This window comes from Myotis lucifugus, unplaced genomic scaffold, assembly GCF_000147115.1.
Source record: "Myotis lucifugus unplaced genomic scaffold, Myoluc2.0 scaffold_55, whole genome shotgun sequence".
Lineage (NCBI taxonomy): Eukaryota > Metazoa > Chordata > Mammalia > Chiroptera > Vespertilionidae > Myotis > Myotis lucifugus.
This window is the reverse complement of record NW_005871103.1, coordinates 3,649,408-3,661,795: the sequence shown is the minus strand read 5'-3', so window position 1 is coordinate 3,661,795 and position 12,388 is coordinate 3,649,408. Positions and strand designations below refer to the sequence as shown.

At 44.1% G+C, this 12,388-nt stretch overlaps 1 pseudogene; it reads left to right on the top strand.

The window, feature by feature from the left end:
- Positions 1-10,480: 10,480 nt before the first annotated feature.
- On the top strand, positions 10,481-10,786 carry LOC102431771 (annotated as a pseudogene).
- The last annotated feature ends 1,602 nt before the right edge of the window (positions 10,787-12,388 follow it).

Below are 12,388 nucleotides of genomic sequence, written 5' to 3'. Positions count from 1 at the left end.
CAATAGTCACTTACAGTTAAATTAGGTCATCGTAGTCTCTGGCTCTGTTGCAAAGACCACAGCTTCCTCTTAACATTTTTTACAGCCAAAAGAGCAGGTCACAGTTTAGCCAGGGGTGACGGGATCCAGGAACCTAACCTTTCAAAGGTATGAATCTATATCCTGTGTTGAAAAATAGAGCAACGAACTTTGTATGTGTTTGGCCAACCGTTTTGTGGTTTTTGTGAATAAAAGCTCACTTCTACATCTGGTCGGGGCTGCAGTTTCGGTCCTCGCTTCGGTGGGGTACTGGCACTGCAGATGCTGGCCAGCTGAATAAAGGCTCCTAAATTCTACCTATCCAAAAGACTGGACCCTGTGGCATCCGGATGGCCGAACTGCTTAAGGGCAATTGTGGCAACCGCACTGCTCGTGAAAGAGGCTTCCAAATTAACCTTAGGGCAAGACCTACAGGTAGTGGCGCCTCACGCAGTTGAGTCATTACTGCGAAGCCCTCTGGAGTGTTGGCTGTCAAATGCCCGTATCACGCAGTATCAGGTTCTTTTACTGAACCCTCCCCGAGTTAGTTTCCTAAAGACTGCTGCCTTGAATCCAGCCACCTTGTTGCCGGACGAGGGGGCCGAACCTCCCCTACACAACTGTGAGGACACATTAACAGCCTTAACTTCCCTACAGGCTGACCTCACTGACCAACCCTTGGAGAGTCCAGAGGAAACAGTGTACACAGATGGAAGCAGTTACTTAGAAAATGGTATCTGGTATGCAGGGGCTGCGGTAGTCACCCAAGACAGGATTATCTGGGCGCAGGCTTTAGGGCGAGGCACATCTGCCCAGAAGGCAGAGCTAATTGCCCTGACCCAAGCCCTAAGGTGGGGGAAGAACAAGAAAATCAACGTCTATATGGAGAGCAGATATGCTTTTGCCACAGTGCATGTACATGGGGCACTGTACCAGGAATGGGGGCTCTTAACCTCGGGGGGAAAGGACATCAAAAATGCACCAGAAATCCTCAACCTCCTAGCGGCCGTTTGGGGACCCCAGGAAGTAGCAGTAATTCATTGCCGAGGACATCAGAAGGATGATTCACCTGTAGCCCAGGGAAACCAATTTGCAGATCAAACAGCCAAGGAGGTGGCAAATAGACCAGTAGGGCCCCTTGAGGTACTACTGGTCATACCCCCCAGAGAACTGCCACAAAAGCCCACATATAACCCTGAGGAAAAGCATCTTGCCGAGAGGCTGAGGGCTAAGGACGCCCCCAGCGGGTGGCTGGTCCTCCCGGATGGGCGGCCTCTAGTGCCAGAGGTCTTAGGATGCACTATCACCATGCAGACCCACCAGAGCACTCACCTAGGGGGAACCAAGTTGGCAGAGTTACTAAAAGGGGAATATTATATCCCTGGACTGCACAAAATCTCTAAGGACATTGCCAAACGGTGTCATATTTGTGCCCAGGTGAATCCAGGCCCCCCGGTAGCGGCACCCCCAGGACACCGATTCCAGGGGTTGAGCCCAGGAGAACATTGGGAAGTGGATTTTTCTGAGCTACCCATGGGACAAGGAGGATATCGGTATCTCCTGGTTTTCGTGGACACCTTCTCCGGATGGCCTGAGGCATACCCAACCAGGACAGAGACAGCACAAGTGGTAGTTAAGAAACTCCTCTCTGAAATTGTCCCACGGTTTGGCCTACCACTATATATGGGGTCCGACAATGGCCCGGCGTTCATTGCCAAAGTTAATCAAACTCTAGTTAAGGCCCTTAGGGTAACTTGGAAGCTACATTGTATCTATAGACCTCAGAGTTCTGGACAGGTAAAAAGAATGAATCGGACTCTTCAGGAGACATTGACAAAGCTAAAATTAGAGACTGGCGAAAACTGGGTGAGCCTCCTTCCTTTTGCCCTACTCAGAGCTAGATGTACTCCCTACATAAAGGGGCTAACTCCTTATGAAATTATGTTTGGCAGACCGCCCCCCCTCCTCCCCTGCTTATGAGAAGAGGAGCTTGCCCAGTTGTCTACCCATAATTTGCTTAAGTCCTTACAGGCACTCCAGAACTGTTCCACATCAGTCCGCTGGCTGGTGCAGGCAGTACATAAAGAGGACCAGAAGCAGTTGCCCGTGGCTCATCCCATCTACGTTCCAGGGGACCTGGTCTGGGTGAAGCGCCACGACCCTGGTAGCCTCGAGCCCTGCTGGGACGGCCCATTCCAGGTGATCCTGAGCACCCCAACCGCAGTCAAGGTCGCAGGAAAGAGGCACTGGATTCACCGTACCCAAATCAAAAAGGCTGAAGATACAGCCGAAAGATGGTCCATCGAACGAACAACGGACCCACTCAAGGTCAGGCTGAAAAGGGCCCCAGTCTGAGTATTCTGGTTCTCAGCCTCCCCATTGGGGCTTATGGGAATGCCCACCGTCCCCCAGAGTACTCCTAGGAGTTGACCCGCACCATAGATGGGACAGTCATTGGAAGAAACACCACCGCAAGCGCCCCATATATTACCACTGACCTCTGCCGACTCTTTGGGGGGATACCCCACCCGAGAGGGGCAATCCATAGGAAAAAGTACTCACGTGCACACCAAGCTTAAGACATTCTGCTGTGGGTGGAAGGTATTGAAGTATGGTAGCAATCATCTCAGGTAGAAACTATAGTTTAACTTTAACCCTGCTGTTTGGCTTCTGTACTTATTTGCTTTGTTTAACAATAGAAAAGTTATTTTGATTTTCTGAATTATATAAATCATCCCATTCAATTAAATACCCTATTGATTGTAATGTGAAATCCCATTTGTAGTGGTCATACTGGTCTTAGAAAGCACATTTTCCTTTACCTGGGAAGGACAGCAAAGTTATCCCAAGGTCAGAGGGCTCCAGTTAACATGTCCCTGTTGACTCAGTGTTCCAGAGACCCAAAACTGTAATTTAGATAACATGCTGCTTCTGCTTCTGTAAACTGCTTTTTTGCAAACCAGGTTCCTCATTCCAAACATTGAGATGTAAGCAATACCTTTGTGATCTTTGCCTTTTTAAGTCTGGTTTTGCCACCATCTTATCACTATGAGATTTGGGAAAGCAAAATGGCCCCTCATAGTCCCAGATTGCAATAAATGTGACTCTTTAATTCGACTTCTTGAGGTGTCCTTCTGTGATTTGTGGGGTACATTACAACAGTATGGGAGGAAGAACTATGGCACACTCAGCATTATGTCTGCCCCTGGGAAGGGCCCCCTAAATGTAGAGGAGAAGGGGATTTTTATTATGCATCTTGGGGATGTGAGACAATAGCCCCTGGAAAACTATGGACTCATTACTTCAGTTGACTCGGGTAGTACGCCAGGGGCACCAAAGGGTTGCTCAAGTGGGGACTGCAACCCAGTAATCCTCCAACCCTCAAACTGGTGGGCAGACTACTGGGAAGGGGGAAAGACATGGGGCCTGCGGCTATATGTCTCGGGGCAAGATCTGGGAGCACTGTTCACCATCCTGTTACCTAGAAACTATTCAGGGGAAATGCCCACTTACCTGGTAGCCCCAAACAGAACCTGGTGTGCTTGCACAACGGGAATTACGCCGTGCGCCTTTACCTCCGCTTTGCAGCACCCTATGGACCCCGGACTATGTATCTTAACCCATATTTTGCCCCAGGTTTACTATTACTAGGGGGAAGGAGGGCGAGAACACCTCAAGCTTGAGCCCAGACGGTTCAAAAGGGCTCCAGTCTTAGTTCCCCTCCTCATGGGGTTAGGGCTTGCCGGGTCTGCCACTGTAGGGACGGCTGCCCTGGTTACTGGGCACCGGAACTACTGAGAATTGAGTCCCCAGATAGACCAGGACCTCAGTACTCTAGAGAAATCAATTGGACAGCTAGAAGTTTCTTTAAGCTCACTAGCTGAAGTGGTCCTTCAGAACAGAAAAGAGCTGTCCTATCTGCACACTGCTTGTCCTATTAGAATATTTAAAAACATTATTCCCAAAGCCCAATAATAAGTTTGCTCTGTCCTGCCTGTGTGCTCTGGTAAAAAACAAAAACAAAATCCCACATGCAAGGCTTACTGGCCTGTCCCAAGATAAGGGTAATAAATCATTTATTTAGGCCTGAGGTTGGCTCCAGCATCCAGAGCCAGTGTAAGAAGAGGTAGCCTCGATGTCATCCTCAGGAGCTAAAACAGAACTTAGTTTAAGACATTATCTTTAGCCTGTTAGAGGCTTACCCCTTGTGACCATTCATCAGAACTGGGCTATTTTCTCCTGCTGCCTCAGGGGTCAAAGTTCATCAAGATCATCAAGGTGAGAGGCCAAGGTCAGGTCAGTGAAGTGTGCTGAGAGAGAGAAGGGGAAAATGATTGTTTTAAAACTAGCTTAAATCAAGTCAGAATTAGGACTCTGGGTTTCAATATCGACTTGATGAAATATACATGCCTCTTTTGGCTTCACTCTAATATTTGTGAAATTGAGGGCTTTATGTGCAAGTTTATTTTTTAAATACCCTTTAAAATAAATTCATGAGAGTTAATTAAAAATAAAAAGGATTTTATCTACCAGTTACCAAAATTGGGACTCCATTTGTCCCTGTCCTAAAGTGTTTATAAAGAGGACAGGACCAGCTGTGTCCCATTGTCTTTATTTCAGGACTTGCCCCACCCGGTTCCGGGAAAGACCCACCTTAGCCTCAGGCTCTGGGAAGGGGAAGGAGGAGAAAAGGCCGCCCCTTCCCTCACCCACCGCCACCGGCTATGGGCTATTGCAAGCTGCTAGTTTGAAATGAGATTGTTTTCCTGAACACCTGTGGGGCCATCCTTCAGTCAATAGTTCATATTCATTAACTAATGAGCAGCTGGAGACAGGAAAAGCCTTTCTGGGAAGGCCGCTTTCTGAGCTTGCTGAGTCAATACCCCTCCCTTCATTGTTCCCCCTCTGGAAGCTGCCTTTGGCTGCTCAGAGCATTAACTCCGAGGCAGGGACATTGTGGCCTATGTTGACATTGTCTGATGTCTTGTTGGGCCTCTGAAATATGTGTATGGGGCTGTTTGTGTACACAAAAATAAAGGGAAGCTGGTCACTCAGATCCATGAGGGTTTTTTGTGTTTTTTTTTTGAAGACTCAGAAGCTTGATTTCCAATTCCTCCCCCTCTCCTCTCTCTCCTTGTTGCTCTGCTCTGTCTCCTCCTTCGTTCCTCCTCCCACTTTCTTTTCCTTCACCTTCTTCCTGGTCCTAGCTCATCTTCTCTTTATTTTCATCTCTCTCCTTTCTCCTTTTTCTCAACCTGCTTAATTCAATATAGATTTCTTAAATAGTCTACCTGTTTATTATGGGGAAGATCATTTGGATCAACCAGGAGTGTTGCTAATTAAAATGATTAGGACAGGAGGTCCTTTAGTGACGAGACTGGGGGGAAGGTGAGGGTTGAGTACCTTTCTCTTACAGTTGATATTAAATAAAATAATGCTCAGAAACACGTTTGGCTTATAGAAATGGCTCTATAAAAGTTAGTTTTATTATTTGCTTCTCTGAACTATTTTAATATTCATCAAATAGACAGAAAGTATTACAGGTGTACTCGCCCCCCTCCCCTTAGCCCCTCTCCCCCCACTCTTGTCCACTCCCCAAGCCTTCACTACACTATTGTCTGTGTCCATGGGTTATGTATAGATGCATGTAAGTTCTTCGGTTAATCTCTTCCCTTCCCAGCCCACCCACCCCCCTTCCCTCTGAGAATCATCAATCTGTTGCATGCTTCCATGTCTCTGGGTCTATTTTACTTGTCAGTTTCTTTTGTTCATTAAATTCTACATATAAGGGAGATCATGTAATATTTGTCTTTCTCTGACTGGCTTATTTCGCTTAGCATAATACTCTCCAGGTCCCTCCATGCTGTCGCAAAGGGTAAGAGATCCTTCTTTTTTACAGTTGCATAGCATTCCATTGTGTAAATGTGCCACAGCTTTTTTATCCACTCATCTACTTATGGGCACTTGGGCTGTTTCCAGGCCTTAGTTATTCTAAGTAAGGCTGCTATGAACATAGGAGTGCACATATTCTTTCTGATTGGTGTTTCAGGCTTCTTAGATTATATTCTTAGAAGTGGCATCCTGGGTCAAATCGCATTTCCATTTTTAATTTTTTGAGGAAACGACACATTGTTTTCCATTGTTGTTGTACCAGTGTGCATTTTCACCAGCAGTGTACTAGGTTCCCTTTTCTCCATATCCTCAACAACTTGTTGTTTGTTGGTTTATTGATGGTAGCCATTCTGGCAGGTGTGAGTTGGTACCTCATTGTAGTTTTAATTTGCATCTTTCTGATGATTAGAGACTTTGAGCATTTTTTCATATGTCTCTTGGACATTTGTATGTCCTCTGTGGAGAAGTGTCTATTTAGGTCCTCTGCCCATTTGTTCATTGTTTGTCTTCCTGGTGTTGAATTGTATAAGTTCCTTATATATTTTGGAAATTAACCCCTTATCAGGTGTATCATTGGCAAATATGTTCTCCCAATACAGTGGGTTCCCTTTTCATTTTGCTGATGGTTTCTTTTGCTGTGCAGAAGCTTTTTATTTTAATGTAGTCCCATCTGTTTATTTTCTCCTTTGTTTCTCTTGCCCTAGGACAGTGATGGCAAACCTATGACACACGTGTCAGAGGTGACACGCGAACTCATTTTTTGGTTGATTTTTCTTTGTTAAATGGCATTTAAATATATAAAATAAATATCAAAAATATAAATCTTTGTTTTATTATGGTTGCAAATATTTAAAAATTTCTATATGTGACACAGCATCAGAGTTAAGTTAGGGTTTTTCAAAATGCTGACATGCCGAGCTCAAAAGGTTCGCCATCACTGCCCTAGGAGATATATTGGCAAACATATTGCTAGGAGAGATGTCTAAGATTTTGCTGCCTATGGGTTCTTCTAGGATTTTTATGGTTTCATGACTTACATTTATGTCTTTTATCCATTTTGAGTTTATTCTTGTGTGTGGTGTAAGTTGGTGGTCTAGTTTCTTTTTTTTTTTTTTTTTGCATGTACCTGGCCAACTTTCCCAACACCATTTATTGAAGAGACTGTCTCTGCTCCAATGTATGCTTTTGCCTCCTTTGTCAAATATTAATTGAGCATAATGGCTTGGGTTGATTTCTGGGTTCTCTGTTCTGTTCCACTGATCTATATGCCTGTTCTTGTGCCAGTACCAGTCTGTTTTGATTACAGTGGCTTTGTAATATGGCTTGATATCTGGTATTGTGATCCCTCCAACTTTGTTCTTCTTTCTCAAGATCTATGTGGCTATTTAGGCTCATTTTTGGTTCCATATAAATTTTTGGAGTGTTTGTTCTAGATCTGTGAAATATGATATTGGTAATTTAATAGGGATTGTTGAATCTGTAGATTGCCTTGGGTAGTATGGACATTTTAATGATGTTAAGTTTACCAATCCATGAACATGTTATATTCTTCCACTTATTTATATCTTCTTCTATCTCTTTTTTCAACATTCTGTAGTTTTTCAAGTACAGGTCCTTTACCTCCTTGGTTAAGTTTAAACATACTACATTCTGATCACTCTTTTTTACTGTACCATTGTGACAATCAAATGAGGTTATAATTTGGGAATATAGCACCTTTAATAGCATCGAAGAGCAGAATATCTCACCCCTCCCCACAAAAAAATATGCTTCTTTGACATACTGATTATTTTGATCTAGTTATTTTTAAGAAACAACAGACAGGGGAAGCTCTAAAAATAGTAGGAGTTGCCCTTTTGTAAGAGACATATACATTTAAAAGGGACATCTCTATTTGTAATGGTATCTCCTACTCAGTACAGGAGGAGAAGGAGGACTCTAAATTTCTAGAAACTCTTATCAATGGGCGAGCGAAAGAACTTAAGTCTGTGTAATAACCTTACCCTTATTTAACTTGCTTTATCTGGTAACCACCCATAACTGCTCCCCCAACATCTTCTTTTGTCTTTAGCTACAGCTAATATTTAGAGTGATGGCTTGGGCCATTTTGGGGAGTTACTCAGTTTTCCTGAGTACCTCCCCTGTATACAGAGGTGTATATATGACACTAAGTTTCTATTTGTCTTTCTCCTGTCATTCTGTTTCTCATTACAGAGAGGTGTCTCAGCCAAGAACCTAAAAGGGTAGAGGGACATTTTTTTTTTCTCTCCCACAACAGATATTAAGTTTTATTTTAGGCCTTGCCTTTTCCTCAAAAACTGACTTAGACATTCTGGCCCTTTATACATTAATCATATGGCTCCATAGAATAATTTTAGTTGCAAAATTGACCATATTTTGCTTTCCTATGCTTGAGAGAAAGCATTCGTTGCAGTATTTAAAAGTATGCTCCAGTTACTGTTGGCCACTGCTTAGATATTCTTAGGGTGCCCTCTTCTGTTTCCTGACGGTGATATTACTAAAGAGATGAAGAGACCTTGGTTCTTCTTGAAAGAAAGATTTCAGTCAAGAGACAAAATACAGCTAAGCAAGCAAGAATTTATTGGCCACAACTAAAGCACACTCAGGACAGTGAAACAAGGAAGGGCTTAGCATAGAAGAAGCAACTGGAGAGCCCAGGCTGGGCCGCTTTAGCTACTGGGAAGTCAGAGAAGAAGGGGGCCTTGGAGACAGGGTCAGGGGCTTAGCCTGGGATGAGCTGTCAATGCCCATTGCTCCCCTGGTTGCAAGTCCTGTGAGGTCCCTTAGAGTGAAGAAGGAGGAAAAGGGAATGGCACTGGCATGCTCTCCTGAGGGCGGTGCAAGCTGGGTCCTTCTTGTTGAGGAACTTATCTCCTTCTTGCCAGCAGGAATCTTAGGGGAGACTTTAGGTGAGGATCTCAAAAGAATATTCATCAGCTTTCAGTGCTCTTTCAATAAGCTCTTTCACCTTTCCAGTATGCCCTTTCTCTCCACTGATTGGTTGGCACCAGGGCAGGCGGTCATTATTCAATACTGCTTGTCCTGAGGTGAGCTTGTCTGGACCTGGAGCTGAAATACCACTGAGGCCTACATGGTATCTCTAGGGAGGAAAGGTCAGGGGTCTAAACCAAATGACCAGCGATATGCTAGGGGAGGAGAAGTGTGAACCATTTACAAGGTCAGATGCAGTTATTCTGTATAAGATTTGTATGAAGGGATGGCAGTGTTAGCATCAACTCCAGCTAGCAGTGGGGCTACAGGATGTGGAGATGGACAGGATGGTCTACACATGGTTGTCATAACATCACAACAATCTTACTGCTTGTCAGATTTTTCTAGCAAGTATCTTCGGTTTCTATAAATTCATAATGTTGGCAGGAAAGAAAAGTGATATGATCCCTTATTACAGGTGAGAAGATGAAGACAAGTTTTTCCTCCTACTTATGGATCCATAAATGATAATGAAAACCTGTGTGTAGGTGAATCTTTTCCTTCATTCCTTCCTTTCTACTTTCTTTCCCTCCTTCCTTCCTCCTTCCTTCCTTTGGACCCTTTGATTGTATTAATTCAAGTGAGTACATTTGAAGATCTAATTGGCACTAGTAAGTGATTAGTGAATTATGCGGCACCCCATCTATCAACTGGAAGGACACTTCCAGGAAATGTATAAAATGAAAGGTTTTCATATGAAGAAGGTGGGGCAAGGCAGTTAACAGAAGAAAAGAAAGAATTGTCTTTGGACAGGGACAGCTTTTCTTTGGGGCGATCATGCAGCGGGCCTCTTCTTTCTATGGGGGAAGGAGAGGGCCCCTGTGACGGATTCCTTTACTGGTGCTGGGCCAGAAAATTCCAGATGGGTTGACTAGGTTATGTTTCTGGGAGAGGCTGAAACTTGGAGTCAACCAGGTATTAAATCTAGGTTTGGTATCACGGGCTTTTAGCACAAGTGTTGCCATATTGGGCCTATGATTTTGATTTTTTTCTTTAACAACTGAAACTAAATTTAATTTGAACATGTGTGTGAAAAGAATACTAACCTATACTAACCCTGGCAAGCTCAGAGGGGACAGCATGACAGGACTTGCAAACTCAGTGACCGAAAGTCAACACACAGGATGGTCTGAGCACAATTTCTAACTGGGCAGCCCATGGCAGGCCTTTCACTTCCTCAGCAAAGGTCAAACTTGACCTTAAGTCATGGTTCTTATGCATCTAGGATAACATATCTTTGAAATTCCAGAGTAATTTTCTTTTCCAGACTCCCTCAAAGACAAGTAGCCTGCCCCAGAGCAGGAGACCACAGAACCCCTCATTGTTATCTGGTTGCCCACATACCATCTGTATTTACTGTAAATGTTAAATGTTAACCATCCTGGACCCACCAATGTAAAAAAAGTATGTTTTTCCATTTTGCTTTTTGTCTAATCTTAGAGATTTCCCTGCTTTGCTTTCTCCCACCTCCTTAATCTACCACCAATGGATTTCATGGACCTTCCTAATGTTTTCTTCTTTGATTCTAAATGCATTAAAATCAACTGCACTAGCAGAGATGGCAGCAGCCCTGGCTAGTCCTGGGATCAGGGCTAAACTGGGTTGAGGAGAGATTCGCATTCACTTATGCCAGGCTCGCCTGGCAGCCAGAATGTCAGGGACTTCATGGAGAAGCATCATGTGGAGCTGAAGAAGGTGAACCCTGAGCTGCTGTGAGTGCTCCGATGAGCAGCACAAACTCTGGGCCCGTGAAACATTTGGCCAAGAGAAGAATGTCTCTTTGAACAACTCAGATGCTGATTAGGTAACCAGAGCCCAAGAGAATATGCTAAGTGGCAAAGCCTGGAGTTTCGCTGATGAGTAAGAGCAACAGCCTGGGCTCTGCTGGACTGAGTACAATGTGGGAAAATGTGTTCTGTTCTTTATAAAGCTTGTGCTATAACAAACAAACAAACAAAGCTGCCACTCTCCAGAGCTTTTTCCCAATCTATTGAGATTTTGCTTCCAGGCATGTTCTCAAAATTTTAGCTCAAAGAAACCCTTGTAAAACTTTTCTATAGGCTAGATCAAGCATGTCAAACCCAAAGGCTAACCCAGGCCAAATAAACAAGGTTTAAGCTTATTTGGGCCACAAAAAAAAAAACCCAAAAGCTTCAGTTTTCATAGAAATGTAGGTTTATTTCGATAGAGACATGCTGAATACAAAGGGCTGAAATAAATGAGTAATTGTTGACATAAAATAATAGAACATTTTAATAAAAAATAATATTTTTTCTTGAACATTAACTTACCAGACACTGAATAACTGCACAAATTAATAAGCATAACGCAAATAAACCTATTTTTCTTGTTCCCAAAAGCGAAATATTTCCTGTTGCCCACACCAAACAAGTCAGTCCAAGATTAATGACGTGGCAGTCGACTGCTAAAATATTCGCTGCTAGTGTTAGTGGAGAGAAATGGTGCGCCTGCGATAAGGCACGTAAGGGAAATGAATGCAACACGATTATAGTACTCAGTCATTAGCAAACGTTGTAGTTCGTTATAAATAATTATGTATAACAGGATATTGTAAAAATTAAGTTATGAAATTTTATTAAAAGGTTTCTTATATACCGTTATATTGGCTGGGCTGCAAACGTATTCGTTGTGGGCTGCATGTAGGCCGCGAGTTTGACATGCTTGGGCTAGATGCTCTTAAGTCGACAAGCAAGAGCAGGGCAATTATTTCAAGGTACATGGGAGTCTCACAGAACCCAAGACCACAGGGCACTGGGTGAGACCGGAACCCGGTAGAGATGAGCCCTCAGACTGACATTCTGTTCTCTGCCATTTCTCACCCAGCTTCCATCTGCCCATCTCTTCTTTCTGATTTCTAGTTTTCTCTGCTGCCTCCAAGTTCTAAGTTTGTGTATGAGACCACGGGACTCTGTGGGACCAACACTCTTTCGGCTCCTTGACTAGTCCCTGGCAGACAGACTGCCCTCCTTGGAGTTGGGTGTCTGGCCCAGACCCACTATGGCCAGAGGTGCAGCTGACGCAGCTGACGCAGCAGAAACATGGAACGCACTCTGGCGGGCAATTTCTAAGTGGAGGGCAGGTGGCCTGGACAATTGGCAGGCGGCCTGGCCATTGAAGCCTGAGCTACCTGAGCTGTGAAGCAGAGCGGGGCTCACGTGCATTCCACACCTCAAGGAGCAAGTGTGGAGGCTGGTGGCCTATCACTCACATTTCAGGCCAGCTGATGCCTGATCAATGGGGACACTCAGGGTGGGGCCAGAGACGGGGATGTCATAGTCAGCAGCTACAGATCAAATACCTGAGGACATACTCCTAGGAGCCTCAGGAGAATAACAAAAAAAATCTTTATTTTTTATTTTCTTCCCTTTTTTTAAAAAAATTCTAATCCTCACCCATTGACTTTTTAGAGAGTGAAAGAAAGGGGGGTTGGGGGAGAGAGAGAGAG